Genomic DNA, 17,611 nt, shown 5'->3' with positions numbered 1-17,611 from the left:
AAGGAAAAATGAATAAGGTACTGTTAGATTTAACAAAATGAATAGATCTCAAAAGTGTTACGTTAAATGGAAAAAGCAAGTATTTACATAGACACAAAAGAGTACATGCTATATAATTCCTTTTAGATGAAATTCTTAAAAGTCAGAACGGATCTTTGCTGACATAAAGCAGATCAGTGGTTGCCTGGACAAGAGCTGGGGTGAGCTTGCCTGTAAATAGGTACGAGGGTACTTTGGGAGGTGATGGAAATCTACATGCTGTGTTGAAGTTGACTGGGTATATACATTCGCCAAAACCCCTTGAACTGATATAAAGGTGCAGTTTATTGAATATAAACTACACCTCAATGCAGTTTTTTAAGAAGAGTTTATGTGTATTTATTTTCTCCTGTTTGAGCTTTGAAAGAACATTCCAAAGTTTTTCTATTAGAAAACATTTAGAAGTGCTCAAAGTAGCAAAAGGTTTGCCTGGTTTTATCGGAAGTATGGAGAAAAGACACAAGATGGCGGTGTTACTCAGAGAAAGCAAAAGTGTATGGCGTCTTTCTCAATAAAGTCTCATTTCACCTGGCAGTTCTTCACGTCATTGACACGATTGTCCTCAGTACTTTCTTCTCCAGGTGCTTATGAGAGTCTTCTCTGATATACTTAATTACTGTGTACATTCAATAACTACATCACAGATCCTTTAAACATCTCAAGAGCTTTTGTTTTTCTGTTGTTGTTGCAAATAAAAGTGAAAAATGTAAATACTTTGCAATCAATCCAGTAATCTATTTCATTATTAGGGAGACTCATGTCTACTGCAGTTTGTTACTCCATAATGGAAGCCCCTGAGAAGTCGCCTTAACTCTGGGAAGAGCGCTTTGCTTCCCAGAGAATCTCATTCGCATTTTAGGCAGTCAGCCACTGGAGGGCAGTGCAGAAGCGTGAATACCCTCACCTGCTCGGGAGGCGAGAAACCCTGCAGCAACTGCGTCTCCTAAGGGAGCCTAGGACCAGGTTATTAGCAGAGGGGAAAGGAAAATGAATCCATTCTGGAAACCATCCGTTTGATTCAGAATGTTTTCTGTAAGAGTATTTCTTGGGCCGAGCACAGTGGCTCACGCCTGTAATCCCAGCACTTGGGGAGGCCCAGGCGAGCAGATCACTTGAGGTGAGGAGTTCAAGACCAGCCTTGCCAACGTGGTGAAACCCCTTCTCTACTAAAAATACAAAAATTAGCCGGGTGTGGTGACATGTGCCTGTAATCCCAGCTACCCAGGAAGCTGAGGCAAGAGAATCGCTGGAACCTGGGAGGTGGAGGCTGCAGTGAGCCGAGATCATGCCACTGCACTCCAGCCTGGGCAACAGAGCAAGACTGTCTTTAAAAAAAAAAAAATTATTTCTTGGTAGTTACAAAGTTGTGTCCATCAGACGAACTCTAGAACTCTACAGATAACTGTGGACTCTAGCCTCCATGTACGGAGCAGCTAAGTGCAGACGAGAGAGGGCAGGCAGGGGCTGGCCGAGGGCAGGGTCCTGCAGGAGGAGGAGGCGCCGGTGAACTTCCCATTTCCACGACTTGTACTCTTGGGGCAGCCCCTGGTCTGTGCCACGTGAATGGTGAAAGCTCACATGGAGAACATCCTACTGCCTTGAAGAACCAGAGGACGAAGTTTAGGACAACCACTGGCCGGGGGGCGGTGTGGGGCGGGGATAGGGGACTGACAAACAGAAGAGCCGGGAGACAGGGAACCTCAGACCGTGAGTAAAGGCTAACTTCCTAGCTGGGCCATGCATGGACCTGACAAGCTTCCCTCTCTAAGGCTCAACCCTGCAGCCCTGATGGCTCTGCTGCCCCACCCAGGTTCCCCGCACTGTGGGGAGATGAGCGGAGGCTGGAAGAGGGCAACCCTGGGCTTACAGCCTGGTTCTGCTCCCAACCACTACTCCTAATGTCTTGAGCTTGTTACCAAAGCTCCCTGAGCTTTAGTTTGTTTTCCAGAGAAAAGACAAAACCAGACCTCTCTCCTAGGGCTGCTTTTGAGGACTACCAGGGATAATGTGTGCAAAGTGCCTGACACAGAGGGCTTCACTCTGTCATTAATTTGCTTCCCACCTCTCGTTTGTGGTTTCCCTGGAATCTTGTGATTAACTCCTATTACAGGAAGTCAGGGACCCCAAACAGAGGCTGAAGCCATGGCAGAAGAACGTGGATTGTGAAGATTTCATGGACACTTATCACTTCCCCAATCAATACCCTTGTGCTTGCCTATGCCTGTCTTTACTTTAATCTCTTAATCCTGTCAGCCGAGGAGGATGTATGTCGCTTCAGAACCATGTGATAATTGCATTAACTGCAAAAATTATACAGCATGTATGTTTGAGCAATATGAAATCTGAGCACCTTGAAAAAAGAACAGGATAACAGCAATTGTTCAGGGAATAAGAGAGATAAACTCTGACCGCTGGTAAGCCAGGCAGAACAGAACCATATTTCTCTTCTTTCAAAAGCAAATTGGAGAAATATCACTGAATCCTTTTTCTCAGCATGGAACGTCCCTGAGAAAGAGAATATGCGCCTGGAGGTATAGGCTTATAAACAGCCCCCCCAGGTGCGCCTGTCTGTTATGGTTGAGGCTGCAGAGATGAAATATACTCCAGTCTCCCATAGCGCTCCCAGGCTTATTAGGAAGAGGAAATTCCCACCTAATAAATTTTGTTCAGACCGGTTGATCTCAAAACCCTGTCTCCTGATAAGATGTTATCAATGACAATGGTGCCCGAACTTCATTAGCAATTTTAATTTCACCTCGGTGCTGTGGTCCTGGGATCTCGCCCTGCCTCCACTTGCCTTGTGATATTCTATTACCCTGTTAAGTACTTGATGTCTGTCACCCACACCTATTCACACACTCCATCCCCTTTTGAAAATCCCTAATAAAAACTTGCTGTTTTTTGTGGCTTGTGGGGCATCACGGATCCTACCAACGTGTGATGTCTCCCCTGGATGCCCAGCTTTAAAATTTCTCTCTTTTGTACTCTGTGTCCCTTTATTTCTCAAGCCAGCCAACACTTAGGAAAAATAGAAAAGAACCTACATGATTACTGGGGCAGGTCCCCCGATAAACTCCATTTCTGAGATCAGTTCTAGTGGCAACCCTCCAAGTCAGCTGGGTCTCAGTTCCTGATCTTACCTGTAAACGCAGTGAGTTTGCTTCTCACAAGCTTTGGTTATCTTGTCTGTCTCCCTTTTTGAAATCCAGGTTTGAAGACTTCAGCCACGCTTTTGCAGTGAGCACCAGCTTGCTAGAGCCCTTGGGGGGCCACAGCCAGCAAGCTGGAGAGTTACCAATGTTCCAAGAATGTTTCAGAACCACTTGCTTTGTCAAAGCTTGGCCTTGTGGACTTCCCATTTTACATGAGATTCTCTAGTCTTTGCCCATCTTCATTTCCTATTGCCTCCTATATTTTTTTTCTTTTTCTTTTTCTTTCTTTTTTCTTTTTTTGTCAGTGGCAACTTTTACATGATTTTCTGTGATCATGCACACAGGGACTAAAAGCACTCACTCTGCATCCAGGACCCGTCCTTTCCTCTACCTCTCACTGCAGTCAATGGTCTTTGCTCCTCTGCCCTTCGCTCTTGCTGGGCCGTGGTGACAGCTTCCTGGCTAGGTTCTCTGCCTTCATTCATGGCCCTGTGTGCCATTTTCCCCAACATCCAAGACTTAAACTTTTAAATACAGTCATCACATCATGTTAACTCTTCACTTTCACTTCTTGCATAGCTGCTTGCTGTAGCTGGAAGTCAAATCTACCCTCCAAAGACCCCCGGCTCCCTCTCTTCCCCCGACTCGCTGTGCTCTGGCTTTTTCCGACCACACGTGTGTCAAGCTCCTACTATCATCCAGGCCTCCCCACTTGCTTGTCCTGTGCTCTAATCTTCTTTCTTCACCCAGCTGCTGCCTTTTATCATTCCTGCTTTGGTTCTATCGCCGTCTCCTCAAAGAGGTCTTCCCGGCTGTCTCAACTGAAGTAGTCCTCACTTAGCCTCAGCCCCTGTCTAAGCCATGGCAACGTTTCGTTTCCTTCATGACACTTAGCGCTATTGAAAATTGTCTTTATTTATTTGTTCCAGCACCACAAAGTTCAGGTGTAAAATAGAGTTTACTGGAGGAAAACAGGCCAAGAAGTAGTAGGTTGCACGGTCTCCTTAAGTCGTGTTACTCCTTAGCACTTAGACAGGATATAGACAGTCTGGTGCATCAGGGCCAAGGCACCAGCAAGGGAGGACAATGTCCCCATGACGCTCTGTATATTTATGGTGTGTATTTAAGAGAAGGGGGCAGGGGATATCTGTGGGACCACACACGTTCTCCAGTTGAGAAAGTGGCCTTGTTGGAAGGGAAGGTCCTCCAGAACCTGGCAACCAGACACTGACCCATCCTCCTAGTAGGCTCGGGTAGAGCGCCTACCAAGTACTCTGCTGAGCTGTTATATAAAGGCAGGGAGGAAGTGAGTCCCTGGGGCCATGCTCTTCTGCCTCTCCTCAGTAAAATATAAGCCCCATTAAGAAAGAGACTTTATCTTGTTTACCACTACAATAGTACCAGGCACATAGGCAATCAAAAAATATTTATTGAGTGAATGGGACAATAGCAGAATGAGTAATAATAAAATAATGATTCAAAAGTAACTGAAATTCAGAGAGAAAGACCAACTTTACTAGAAATGGTATCTTGGTAGTGACCTGGAGCTGATGGGGAGGGGGTGTCTAATTTACTGCAGCATTGTAACTGTGCACAGAAGGCACAGCAGGAGGGCAGCCACTGATGTGGCTCCAACCCTTAGAGGTTCCTTTCCTGGTTTTAAATACATGCCATGGCTGGGCACAGTGACTCATGCCTGTAATCCCAGCACTTTGGGAGGCCGAGGCAGGTGGATCACAAGGTCAGGAGATCAAGACCAGCCTGGCTAACACGATGAAACCCTGTCTCTACTAAAAATTAAAAAAAAAAAAAAGCCAGGTGTGCCTGTAGTCCCAGTTACTCGGGAGGCTGAGGCAGGAGAATGGCGTGAACCCAGGAGGCGGAGCTTGCAGTGAGCCAAGACCACACCACTGCACTCCAGCCTGGGCAACAGAGCAAGACTCCATCTCAAAAAAAAAAAAAAAAAAAAAGCCGGGTGTGCCTGTAGTCCTAGTTACTCGGGAGGCTGAGGCAGGAGAATGGCGTGAACCCAGGAGGCAGAGCTTGCAGTGAGCCGAGACCACACCACTGCACTCCAGCCTGGGCGACAGAGCAAGACTCCCTCTCAAAAAAAAAGAAAAGGACACACATGTTAGTCGTGTGCTGCCCACAGCTTCATTTACGGAATTACCACTGTCAAGTTGACATGTGCTGTCTCTTAAATTACTCCGGTATGAGAAGCAAAGTTTCATGTTTATTTTTGTCAGAGAGATTGGGATTCTTTGGAAGACATAGGCCAATTGCCCTTCATACCAAGAAAAATCTTTCTCATTCTGACTGTTTTGTTTGTCTCAAACCAGCATCACAGACTGCCCTGGACGGGTTTTGGCAACAGAAGTGATAATGAAGTCATTTCCATGATGATAAGGTCAACGTTGTTAATGCTTACTGTATCACAATCAATTTTTGAAATGCTTCTAAATTAGAAAAGTGAAAAAACTTGTTCAATGAAGGAAAAGTATACGATGAGCTAAATGCTGAGGAAAATGACTAATACTACACATGAAATACTCATCAAGCACTTGATCACATGCACCTCTGGAGGGTTTCTTATTAGAAGACACTTCCCTGGAGATGAAGTCAGTGTTCTGGTTGCCCCCATTTCACAAATACCAACCTTGGAATAGATATTATTGACTTGTAAAATGGACAAAATTTGTTTTCAAAATGTCAATAAAAACTATTAAGTAAGCAAAACAAATCTTTAGCAGTCTCTATCATGGCCCATTAGTGGAATTACTTTTCTCCACCAATGTAATAATCTGTGTTTCAGGTCTCTTAGGAACTGAAAAAATTACGTATAATGGAGAAATTATACCTATTAGGTCACTATGTGTTTCTACAAGTCAAGTAGTCTGTTGCAGTAGCTTTAAAGCAATTTTCTCAAGCTAATGACTAGTTTAACACAGTCTTATCCTCTCTGACATTTTACACTCCTGACTACTTTTTTCTTAGAATTCTCCTTAGCGCCATGTTTCCCCATTTTGATGCTGCTCTTTTCCTGCTCCCTGTCGGGGCTTTTAAGTGATGTTTCTTTCTTTGATCACCTCCTGAACATCAGTGATAGTCCCCAGTTAATCCATTCTCCTCTTATACTTGACACTTTTTTTTTTAACCTCATCTGATCACATAGATTCAAATTTCACTTAAATATAGGCTTTCAGTCAAACTTCTCAATAACGTTTGTAGCCATATCTAAAACTGGACTCATCTCCACTCAACAGCCCCCCAGGTTCCTCACACTCAACTCACCCACAGCTCCTCCGTCCCCATCACCAACTCCAGGTGCTTCCTTGATGTCCACGTTGGGATGGATGTGATTCACTTTCCAATGCTAAGTGTGGGAACCTTTCTGCATCCCACCCTTTCACTCACCGCCATTCTCTGAATCCAGCCATCAACCCAGCAGCCTGCAATTCCTTAGGATCCTTTCTCTTTTCCTTCCTATATATCATATTCCAACCAGAACCACTGTAAAGCTCATGCCCACTCTCCCTAAGCTCAGAAGGCACTCAGCTTCCAGCTGGGACGAGCGGGCCCCAGTCACCAAGTCTCCTCAGGCCTCTTCGATGAGATGAGGTGGGACCTCTTCAATATTAATATGGCTCTACATTCATTATACTTAAATTACAGAGAGTTTATCAGGAAGAAATACAATTTATGCTAGTAAATATTTCTTCTATATAAAAAACGTAAAAGAATTTGGGAATAAAAACCATGGAAGTGAAAGATATGAATCCTGACCTTCCGAAGGAGTGGGAGTGGGTGAGAAACCAAGATTGCAGTGACCTGGGTCTGGATTTCAGCTCCTCCATTTGTTTGACTGGGGCAAGATATTTTAGTTTTGGTTTCTTTGTAAAATGAAGAGGAACACTTCAGTCAAAGGTACGTTTTGACATTTAAATTATATTGCATATGAAGCATACATCCCCAAAACTTGCACATGGTAGATTCTCATCAAATCATAATTATTATAACTTAGAAGCACAAGACTTTCATAATTGAAAAGTAAACTATCAGTAATAGTTTAAAATAACAGTTTAAGTGAACAATAATAGAAACGCCATGAGGAATCCACCCTGTCTGCCAAGGAACAGTGCTGACAGTCATTCCTCAAGTAGCCCAGATTGTCTGGAGCGGAAAGAAATTACAGACAGGAAACCCCTACCTAGACACAGCAGCACCACACACCAAATGTTCTCTGACTCCTCAGCTCCTGAAAAAGATTTTGCTACACAAAGCAAAAAAAAAAAAAGAGAAAGTTTTATAGATTTTTATGGTCTTTAAATAAGATTAGGGCCAGGCCCGGTGGCTCACGCCTATAATTGCAGCACTTTGGGAGGCTGAGGCGGGCGAATCACAAGGTCAGGAGTTCGAGACCAGCCTGACCAACATGGTGAAACCCCATCTCTACTAAAAGTACAAAAAATTAGCTGGGTGTTGTGGTGCGTGCCTGTAATCCCAGCTGCTCAGAAAGCTGAGGCAGGAGAATCACTTGAACCCGGGAGGCCAAAGTTGCAGTGAGCTGAGATTACACCACTGCACTCCAGCCTGGGTGACAGAGCGAGACTCCGTCTCAGGGAAAAAAAAAAAATTGAAAAGTTAAAAAATAAGATTACTCTAAGACTCACCTCTCACCGATACCCAGGGACTTCTAGGTTTGAGAGCATTTCCACCACTACTGATGATCTAAGGGAGGCACTGGGGAAAGTATAGCTGCATAATCCTTCCCTGCGGGTGTCACTCCCTAACCTCCAGGCTCTCCTGGGTGTGGACTGGTTGGAGGAGATGATTGGAAACTGCCATTTGTGTCTATTGCACACAATAATAAGAGATAAACTTGGTTGGGGCTATTAGAGGTCGTTTATTTAGTTCAACATTTTGTGTACTAAAGAGGAAACCCAAGTCCAGACCGGCTGAGTTGGAAAAGTCACCGAGCTACTGGAAGCAGAGCCAGGCCTGGATCTCCTAGTCCAAAACTTCTTTTCTCCCACACCACAGCTGCTGCTTTACATTACTGGAGTTTTGGAATTTTACTCATTCAAATGCAAATGTTTTGTGTGCTTCTTTAATGGGACATTTTTTGTCTTACTTTACTAAGTGAAGTACTGAGTGAATGAGAGTGGATTGGAGGTGTTGAAATCGTCAACCTCTTTTAAAGCATCGTTATTTTTCCTTTGTTTCTCTTTATGATGTGAAACACTTACTTCTTTTTCTTCCCAGCTTGAATTGGAGACAGCAGCACAGATAACTTGACTTTCTTGTTCTAGTGGATGATGCAAGTAGTGAGGATGCGATTAAGGAAATCAATGGCTCATGGGAAAGCCTTCCCATTTCCAATCTCACCCCTACTTTAGGATATGGTCCAGTGAATCCGTTGCTATGAAACAGTGCTGCAGCTGGGCTCAGTGGGGGTCTGGGTGGTCTCACAAAAGCTAGCAATAGTTTTAACTTGGAGAAATTAGAGGTGTTACGGGCCGTCCAATATCACATCACTGGGATAAGTCATGATCGTGTGACTTCATAAAGTTTGCCATTGACCCATTCATCAATTGGTTATTGAAGTCATACTATATTCCAGGTATTGTATTAGGTTCCAGAGATATACTGTCCTTGCTCCATAGTCCACATGGACAAATCAGCGAGTGATCGTAATGTGATGTGGTGGATGCTGTGATGGAGAAAGACAAAGTGAAAATATTCATGCACCAGAGTGGCATCTAACCCATCTTCCGAGGTCAGGGAAGGCTTTTTGGAAGAGATGATATTTAAGCAGAAACCTGAAGAATAAAATAGGTGGCACAGGTGAAAAGGTGGAATAGAGGATGTTCCTAGCAGAAGAAGCTGTATTGTATGTTAAAGTCTCAGAGGCATCAGAGAACCGGCAGAACGCAGGGATGTACAAGCACACAGTGTGCCGAGAGCACAGGATACAGGTGCAAGATTGGGAGGAGGAGGTGTCCACAGATGGAGTGGAAGCACTGCACAGCCTCCAAGGCCGTACACAGCCTCTCCTTGTCTGCCACAGGACTTTGCGTGTGGCCACTGCACCTCCGGGAAGGCCAGGTGCACCTCGCTTCCCATGCGCCCGGCCTCATGGCCTTTGGGGATTGTCATGTGGAATGGAGATGACATGAGTGGTGCATGTGAGGTCAGGGAATTGGGATGCATGTCACCACTCAGAATGGGGCTGCTGGGTGGTGGAGGGAGTGTAGTTTTCTGCAGTATCTTTGAGCAAGGACAAAATGGCAACAGAGGAGTAGCTGCAACTAATAGAAAGATTTCAACTAGCAATAGCTTAAAGAAGGTAGAAGTCTTTTCCTCCCATGCAAAGGCAGCCTGGGCCCTTTGTGACAGCCACACAGCATCCTCTGAAAGGGCGACTCGCCTCCCAGGTTTCTGAAGCCTAGTTCTCTGCATGTGGCTTCTACCCTGGGGCTGCGTAAACTTCAGCATTCTAGCGTGGAGCTGGGCTGGACAGGTAGCAGCCCTTTCCCTAAGGCTGATGCATTTCTTGTTTCTCTCCAGGTCAGGCAGGATCTTTGATTTTGGAGCACAAGGCTTCTGCGTGCTACTGACTGGGTCCTGGCCTCCCTCCTTCCATGGCACCGTCGTGAATGGGAATTTCCGCCACTGCCTCCATTAGGTAACTGTGGTGAGCCTGGCAATCGCTTACTGTTATTTCCAGTGCTGCTGTTTTTGTCTTTTTAAAAATTATTCTTTATTTTTAACATTTTATTTTTAAATAATTTTGGGGCCGGGCGCGGTGACTCACGCCTATAATCCCAGCACTTTGGGAGGCCGAGGCGGGCGGATCACTACGTCAGGAGATTGAGACCATCCTGGCTAACACGGTGAAACCCCGTCTCTACTAAAAATACAAAAAAAAATTAGCCGGGCATGGTGGCGGGCACCTGTAGTCCCAGCTACTCGGGAGGCTGAAGCAGGAGAATGGCGTGAACCCGGGAGGCAGAGCTTGCAGTGAGCCGAGATCACACCACTGCACTCCAGCCTGGGTGAAAGAGTGAGACTCTGTCTCATAAATAAATAAATAAATAAATCATTTTGGACACAAAAAGTTACAAAAATACTACAAAAAATTCCCATATACCCTTTTCGTACCTTCCCAAAATGTCACTATCTTAAATAACTGTAGTATAATCATCAAAGCCAGGAACCCAAATTGATAGAATACTAGAAATACATCCATATACCTTATTCAAATTGCAGTGCCCCACTAATGTCCTTTTTCAGGATCCAGGCCAGGACCACAAGTGGCATTTAGTTGTCATGTCTCAGTCTCCCGCAACATGACTGTTGTGCCTTCTAAAAGCATCATATCAGAATGTGTATGATCTTACACTTTGATGCCTTGGTTAAGGTAGTATATGGCGGGTTTCTCCACCATAACATTTACTATTTTTCCCGTTGCAATTATTAAATATCTTGTAGAGAGCTACACTGAAACTAAGCAAATGTCCTGTTTCTTGTTATACTTCCCTCCTGCCTGGCTGGTTTTAACACCTGTTGATGACTTTTGCCTGCAACAGCTGCTCCTGTGGTATTTGTCAAATAGTGATTTTGTTGTGGTCTTTTAAAGTGCCATCATGGGCACACAATCCACAGCTGGGTTTGAGAATTTCCAGGCGTTAACTCTTGTCAGACCACTATCCCCTGTGGTCCCTGGTCCTTCAAGGCCTGCTATGCTGACACGGACCCCTTCAAGGCCCCTGCGAAAGCCAGCCCCAGGCAATAGGACTGTTCCAGGCTCCACTTTCTGCTTATTCTCCACCTGCTGCTTCTTGCTCTTCTTTCTCTTCTGGATCCAGACTCTGGGGGTTATTCCTGGAATAAATCTAGATCTGAGGTTGGGCTTTGCAAGTTTTTGGTGCAACACCCCATCGTCTCTCCTGCTGGGTTTATTAAACCTGACCTCCACCTTCCTCCTCCCCTAACACAGTCCTCTGAAGTTGGAGTCTATCACAGCCTTCATCATGCAGGTCATTTACGGAGGTCCAGCTCTTCAAATCTCTGCATTTGTGGAGGTGTTCTCTAACATTTTCTCTTTGGAAGACTAAGAGCCAATATTGGACAAATTATTCATGTACTTGGGAATTTGTAGACATAGTAAAATTGAATAAGTGATTATTTTGTCATTAAAAAGAAACTATGCTCACCCCTGATTATCCACCAAGGGATGATGGGAGTTGAGGAAAGGGGTGGTAGGGGCAAGTCCCACAGAGGAGTAGGTCAAAATCTCCTTGGAGAACTAGGCATACTATTTTTATGTTCATCAGAAGTATGCACTGATCAAAAAGGCTGAGAAATTGTCTTAGCACAAAGTAGACTACTTTAAAGATCTAGATGTGAGTATAATTGAGACAGGGTTGGGGTGAAGGAGTCAAGCTAGTCTCAGCAATTGCAGCATAAAACAGGAGGAATGCAATAATAACAATGAGATCTTTACTGAGTCCTTACTAACTCATTTAACCTCCACAGCAACCTAGGGCAGTAGGTACAATTGCTGTTCTCGTTTTAGAGCTGTTGGTTCAGAGTGACGAGGTAATCAAAGGGCACTCAGGCAGTTACTTGGGGAGCCAATACTGCAGCCCAAAGCATCTGACTCCAGCATTCACATCCTGATCATTGCCGACCATGCCTGGCCAGGTATGAAACAGAATGAGGTTTCGCTGTGATCTGGGGGGACATGGTTTGTAAGGGTGCCTGCACCTGTGCCTGTCATGGAGCACACTTCCCATTGGGAACATCCCTGTCGTCACTGCTGGCCACCATGGCGCCCTCTGGCTTCCTGCCCACAACAGGAACAGACAGTGGCCTCTTTGGTGATGGTGGGTCTTTGGCTATTGCATCACTGCTCACTACCCTCATCTCACCTAACCAGTAAGTCCACATGTGGGATCCCAGTCCCTACCACACACACATGCATTCAGGACAGGAAGTGCATGATGTGACTCATGAGCAGAGGGAGAGAGAATTGCGCTCAGCTGGTAAAGGCAAAGAAAGAACAAATAGAGGCTATAGCCACCAAGAAGAGGAAGAGAAGAGAAAGGACCAAGGCTAATAAGCACTGAGATGGCCTTGCTTCTTGTTAAAATATTGAGATGTTTCCAACTGCTTGGTAAGAGGCCACTGCTCCAAGCCCACCCCCTTCCTAGTGCCCTGTCACCCTGTCACTGTCTTTCCCCTTTCCAGCAGCTACAGAATTCAGAATGGTTTAATTCAGAATGGTTAGGTCCTAACCACTTGAATATTTTAAGTATTACCCCAGAAGAGAACTAAAACCAAACATTTGGCAAAAGTAGATTTTATCTACCTTTCATTGCCTTACTCCAGAGCGCGATTTCTGTGGCACACAATCCCTCTCCCTATCGAAATGCTCTTCCCCTTGGCAGCTTTTATCCTGCAACATGGATGCTGAAGATTCTGCTTTCACTCTCCTTCCTTGGGAAAAGCCCAGCAGACAGGACTTCCAACCAAACTGCCCTTAGCCATTCAGTGTGGCCTTGCGCCTAGAAGTTCACCCTCTTGGCAACTGGCCTACACGGTCCCAGCATGGACCCATGGCAGAAGAGGGCCCTCATGCACTCTGCACCCCTGTCAGACTTCTGTGAAATTAATGGCTCAGATAGCAAAGAAACCCAGTTCAGCCACCAAACTACTTAAAAGGCAGTTACAATCAAGGCATAAGATGTGATAATTTGATACACATATTCATTGTGTAATAATTTTCACATTAACACATCTATGGCCCCCAGTAGCTATCGTGTGTGTGTGTGTGTGTGTGTGTGTGTGTGTGTGGTTAGGACATGGGCAGTCTGTCAGATTCAAAACCAAGAACAACACTTCTCCAGCATTCCTTCCTCCAGTCCCCATCCTCTGCACCCTAGAGCAAACCCGCCTCCTGTGGGTAACACAAATTAACTCTAGTGTTAGTTAGAGAATTCAGTGTTTAGGAAATGGCCTTTGAGCCTCGGACTCAGTCTAGACGTTTTTCAGCCTGTGCCTCATCTGGGTGCCTTGCCGTCCTGGTTTCAGTGAGACCTGGAGCCGGCCCCGCTTTCTTTCCTGCCCATGCCGTCTGCTTCATGCTATAAGAAATATATAAGAAATATAGTTTTCTTATAAAACAATATTTTAAGCTCTTAAATAAAATTGTAGGAAAAAAGTCATCCATAAATCTAACTCACAAAGTAATTACATTTTAGTCTATTATTTTCATGTCTGTAACCATATAAATAATTATAGCCATAGCCTTAAATTTTTCTCTCAAATATTTTATTATTACATAATATAATTTCATATTTTTAAATTACTATTTTAATAGCTAAATATGCCATTTAGCTACTATGTCCTAATTTCCTTAACCATTTCCTTATTGTTACTTTTTTTTTATTATTTTACAGTTACAGATCATGTTACAGTCAATACTTCAATGGACTTCGCTTTTTTTCCTTTCCACTGTTTTCTTAGAATAAATCCTAAGAAATTCTAAGAAAACGATTTCTTAGAATAAATCCTTAGAATACTGGTCCGAGTCATATAAACATTTTCATAGCCTTTTAACTTTCCATGAGGGCTGTATTTGTTTATACCACTTGCCTCATTACATGTCTGCATTCTACTTGTATGTCTTACCCAATCTTCTTCTGTAATTTTTATATTAGCCTTTCTTTTACTTAGAAAAATTGTATATTTTTATGTAATTGCATCTGTTATTTTTCTCTTCTATCTTATATTGCCTTAATTCTTAGAATGTTATCAACACTTTAAAGTTCTGCCTTTTTGCTGGCCCATCTATAATTTCCTTAATATCTTGTTCTTTGATATATTTGGAAATTTTGAATATAGTTGTGTATTTATTTCTTTTCCACAACACTGTATCATTAACCCAATATCATTTATGATGTCTTGCTGTTTCACAAGGTTATAGTAATCCTACACTAATCTAAGTCAATTTCTGGGCTCTCTACGCATTTGCATTCATATGTTTTTATATTTTTCATTCATATTTCTTTGTTTTCAACATGATGCTATAGTATGTTTTGATATCAGGTACAGATACTTATTCCTTGTTATTATTTTTCTAAAAACATTCTTCTCTTATACTCTGACAATCTTCCCTTCCATGCTATTTGAGTAGCTCTTGGCCACACCCTAAGCTAAGCCAGCACCGTGATTATCCCACCTCTGAAATAATAAACTTAAATCCCACTAAACCACGCACTCTTTCTCTTCACCTTCCCCACTCTTTTATTCCAAGTCACCCTGCACTTTGCGCCATTGGGATCTATTACCCTAGCTCCTCACTTCACTCCTCATCATCCCGGCGGAGCAAAATGATCAATTGTTTTAGGATAATCCCATCAGCATTTCACGTTTCACAATTTCTTGTCTATCCATCAAAGCTATGTCGCCCATTTCCAACTCTGGAGGCCCCTGTCTGTCCAGGCTCAGTTTCACCCCTCAGCTGCCCGGTGCAGCCTCACAGAAATCAAGGGCCCCTGTTACATTACAGTAGTTTCTCTGGTTGCGCATGCAGGATTTGCGTCAGGGTGGTAGAAGATTGGAATTGGCAAATCCAAATATGCTGCATTCTCCAATCTACGATGTTGTTATAGTGAGTGTTAAAAATTCTGGAACAGATTTTAAAACTTGTCAGTCACCAACTAGGAGACTAAAGAGTTACCCTAGGAACATAGCATGGCATGTAAGAGCAAATTTCCTTTTTTACCAGTAACATTCATTTAAATAGGAAATAGGAAACTATAGAAGGAAATATGTGTGTGTGTGTGTGCGCGCATGTGTGTGTGTGTGTGGGTGGGTGGGTGGAAGGGGTAAAACGGAAACACAGGGACAGAGACAGAAACAGTTGAGAATTCCTGCCTCAAAAAACCCGATCTGCTGGACTTTGTATACATTGTCTTTTCCAAGCTTGAAAAAAGTTCTCCACAGAAGTAATGACCCCGGACTTGCAGAAGAGAGCGCTAAAGCTCAGAAAGTAAAGTCAGCTCTCAAGAAGACTTCGCTAGTAACTGGCGAAGTAGGATCCCACTCAGATCTGCGTTCTCCACCTGCTGTCACATGATGCAGTGAATCAAGCAGCACTGTCACTGAATACCTCATTACGATGCCATGCTGACTGTCTCAGCTCCACGACAGAGATTATTGGCCATTTTGTTCAATGACACCTAGCAATGCCTGCTTCCTACCAGTTACTTAACCAACAGTTGTTGAATAAATTGCTCCATTCACTTATATTCATGGCGTATGAATGAATAAAGAGCATGCTCACCACATATTTGGCTAGCAAGTACTCATGTATGTACAAAAGAACAGCCATATGTTGGGCAACAGAATCAGGGTCAGAAACTCTTCTGTCAGGGCAGCGAGCAATGCAGTGGGACAGGGGCTGCCTCAAAGCCTCCTTTTGGGTTCAAAACCTGCAGGAAAACGCAGTAGAAGAGTTTGGGAAGAGTACTTTCGATTTTGTTTGGGGGTTGGTTTTTTTGGTTTTTGGCTATTTTTAAAAATTAACACCTTGCATTGGTGTGGTACCTTTGTTACAACCAACAAACCAACGTTAGTACATTACTATTAGCTAACATCTGTAATTTAAATTAGGATTTACCCTTTTGTTATATAGTTGTATAATTTGTGTTGTAGAGTTTAATGAGTTTTCACATATGCCAGTATCACTCATCCATTATCATTGCATCATACACAATATTTTCACTGACCTAAAAATCCCCTGTGCTTAACCTATGTATGCTCCTCCCTGTAGCTCTCAACACCTGGAAACCACTGATCTTTTTACTATTTTTATAGCTTTTTTTTTTCAGTGTGCTATACATTAAGAATCATTACAGTATGGAGTCTTTTCAGACTGATTTCTTTTACTTAGCCATGTGCATTTAAGGTTCCTCCATGTCTTTGTGGTTTGAGAGCTCTTTTTTTAAATCAGTGGATAATATTCTGTTGTCTGGATGTACTGCAGTTTGTTTATTCATTCAACTATTAAAGGTCATTTTGGTTGCTCTCAATTCTTAAGTTATGAATTCAGTTTCTAGTTAGCAGAGAACACATGAGCATCAGTCTCTGGTACTATGCTGTTTCTAGAGCTCTATAGATGTGAGCCTACCACATGCTACAGCAGGAGAGACATCTGCACACAGTGGGCCTGCTCTTCTCTGCAGACTTCAGACTGGCTTTCTGATGCTTTTCATGATTATTTATTGAGGAATATAGTGTTAAATTCTAAGCCCAAATATTTTCTGATAGACTGGCACATTCGGGAAAAAAATGCAACAAAGACAGTTGAAGGACTCAAAACCCTCTCCTTTGAGGAAACATGGAAGAAGAGAGAATTCAGACATGCTGCCAGCCATCTGCAGCCACCTTAATGGCAGTCACCGGAAGGAGGGCCAGCCTCGCTCTGCAGGACCATGGAGGATAGAAGTAGGAGCAATGGGTGAAAGGAGCCTTGGAGCCGTTCCAGGTTTTGAGAGGACATTGAGGATTCCCACGCATTTTATTGCAGACATTTCCCCATCTCAATCATCAAAGAGCAGGGGAGAGTTGCCATCTGACCATCGAGTCTCAAAATATTGCAGCCCTGATAAGTTCTTACATATACCCACAGGAACTTGATTCAGAAATGCGTCAATCAAAAACATTTCTGAGACAATCTTGAAATTGAGTCCAGTAACCCACACAGCCCAATTCTATTATCTCAGATGTCACCAGATGCCCTTGAAGGTGATTGAGGTTGCTTTTGTAAAGTTGGAGTTTAGAACCCTTAAGTGAGCACATCAGCTCTCGCATGCAGTATGGTGGCACCTGGAGAAGGCAGGCATTGCTTTCCTCTGGTGCTCATGAGTTTTCATGTTCAACACGTTTTGTCTTCTCCACACCTGAGTTCAGAATTCTTCCTGCAGTTCTCACCTGAAACCACAGCCATGGGTGGCCCCACAGTGCTTTTCACTGAGTGACGTGAGGACCCTGTAGGTCTTTTTCCCTTTGGAGCTGAGGCATCTGGTGTACCCCCTGTTTCAAGCAGTTCTTGCCCCACGGAGGGAGACCCTCTTCTGGGGACTTAGTGCCACACAGACACCTGGCCAGGGCCCAGCACGTACAGCAGCTCGAGGAAGAATGTTGGCTCTTTTCAGGAACTAAGCTGGTTGGGTCCTTAATTTCATGCCTGAATCTCCTTTCATTTTCTGAGACCCAAGTTATGTGGTATTTTCCTTGACTGAAATTCTTAAAATCATCTTGGTCCAGTGCCTACCACCCACCCTCTGCCTGTTGTTTTTCTCAGTATTTCTATAGAAACAGACATCCAGGTGTTAAAATCCTACAGTCCT

The 17,611-nt window shown here is 43.8% G+C and overlaps 1 long non-coding RNA gene across 1 annotated transcript in view; it reads left to right on the top strand.

Moving 5' to 3' along the window:
• LOC129041272 (uncharacterized) overlaps nt 1–17,611 on the top strand; it is a 45,442-nt gene that overhangs the window by 14,064 nt on the left and 13,767 nt on the right. Inside the window, exon 2 of the long non-coding RNA XR_008503830.1 lies at nt 9,759–9,876. This is a non-coding gene — a long non-coding RNA (uncharacterized LOC129041272). The remainder of the gene's footprint in view (nt 1–9,758; nt 9,877–17,611) is intronic.

Source organism: Pongo pygmaeus, chromosome 6, assembly GCF_028885625.2.
Source record: "Pongo pygmaeus isolate AG05252 chromosome 6, NHGRI_mPonPyg2-v2.0_pri, whole genome shotgun sequence".
NCBI lineage: Eukaryota > Metazoa > Chordata > Mammalia > Primates > Hominidae > Pongo > Pongo pygmaeus.
The sequence above is the reverse complement of the archived record's forward strand: the minus strand, read 5'-3'. Positions and strand labels throughout refer to the sequence as shown.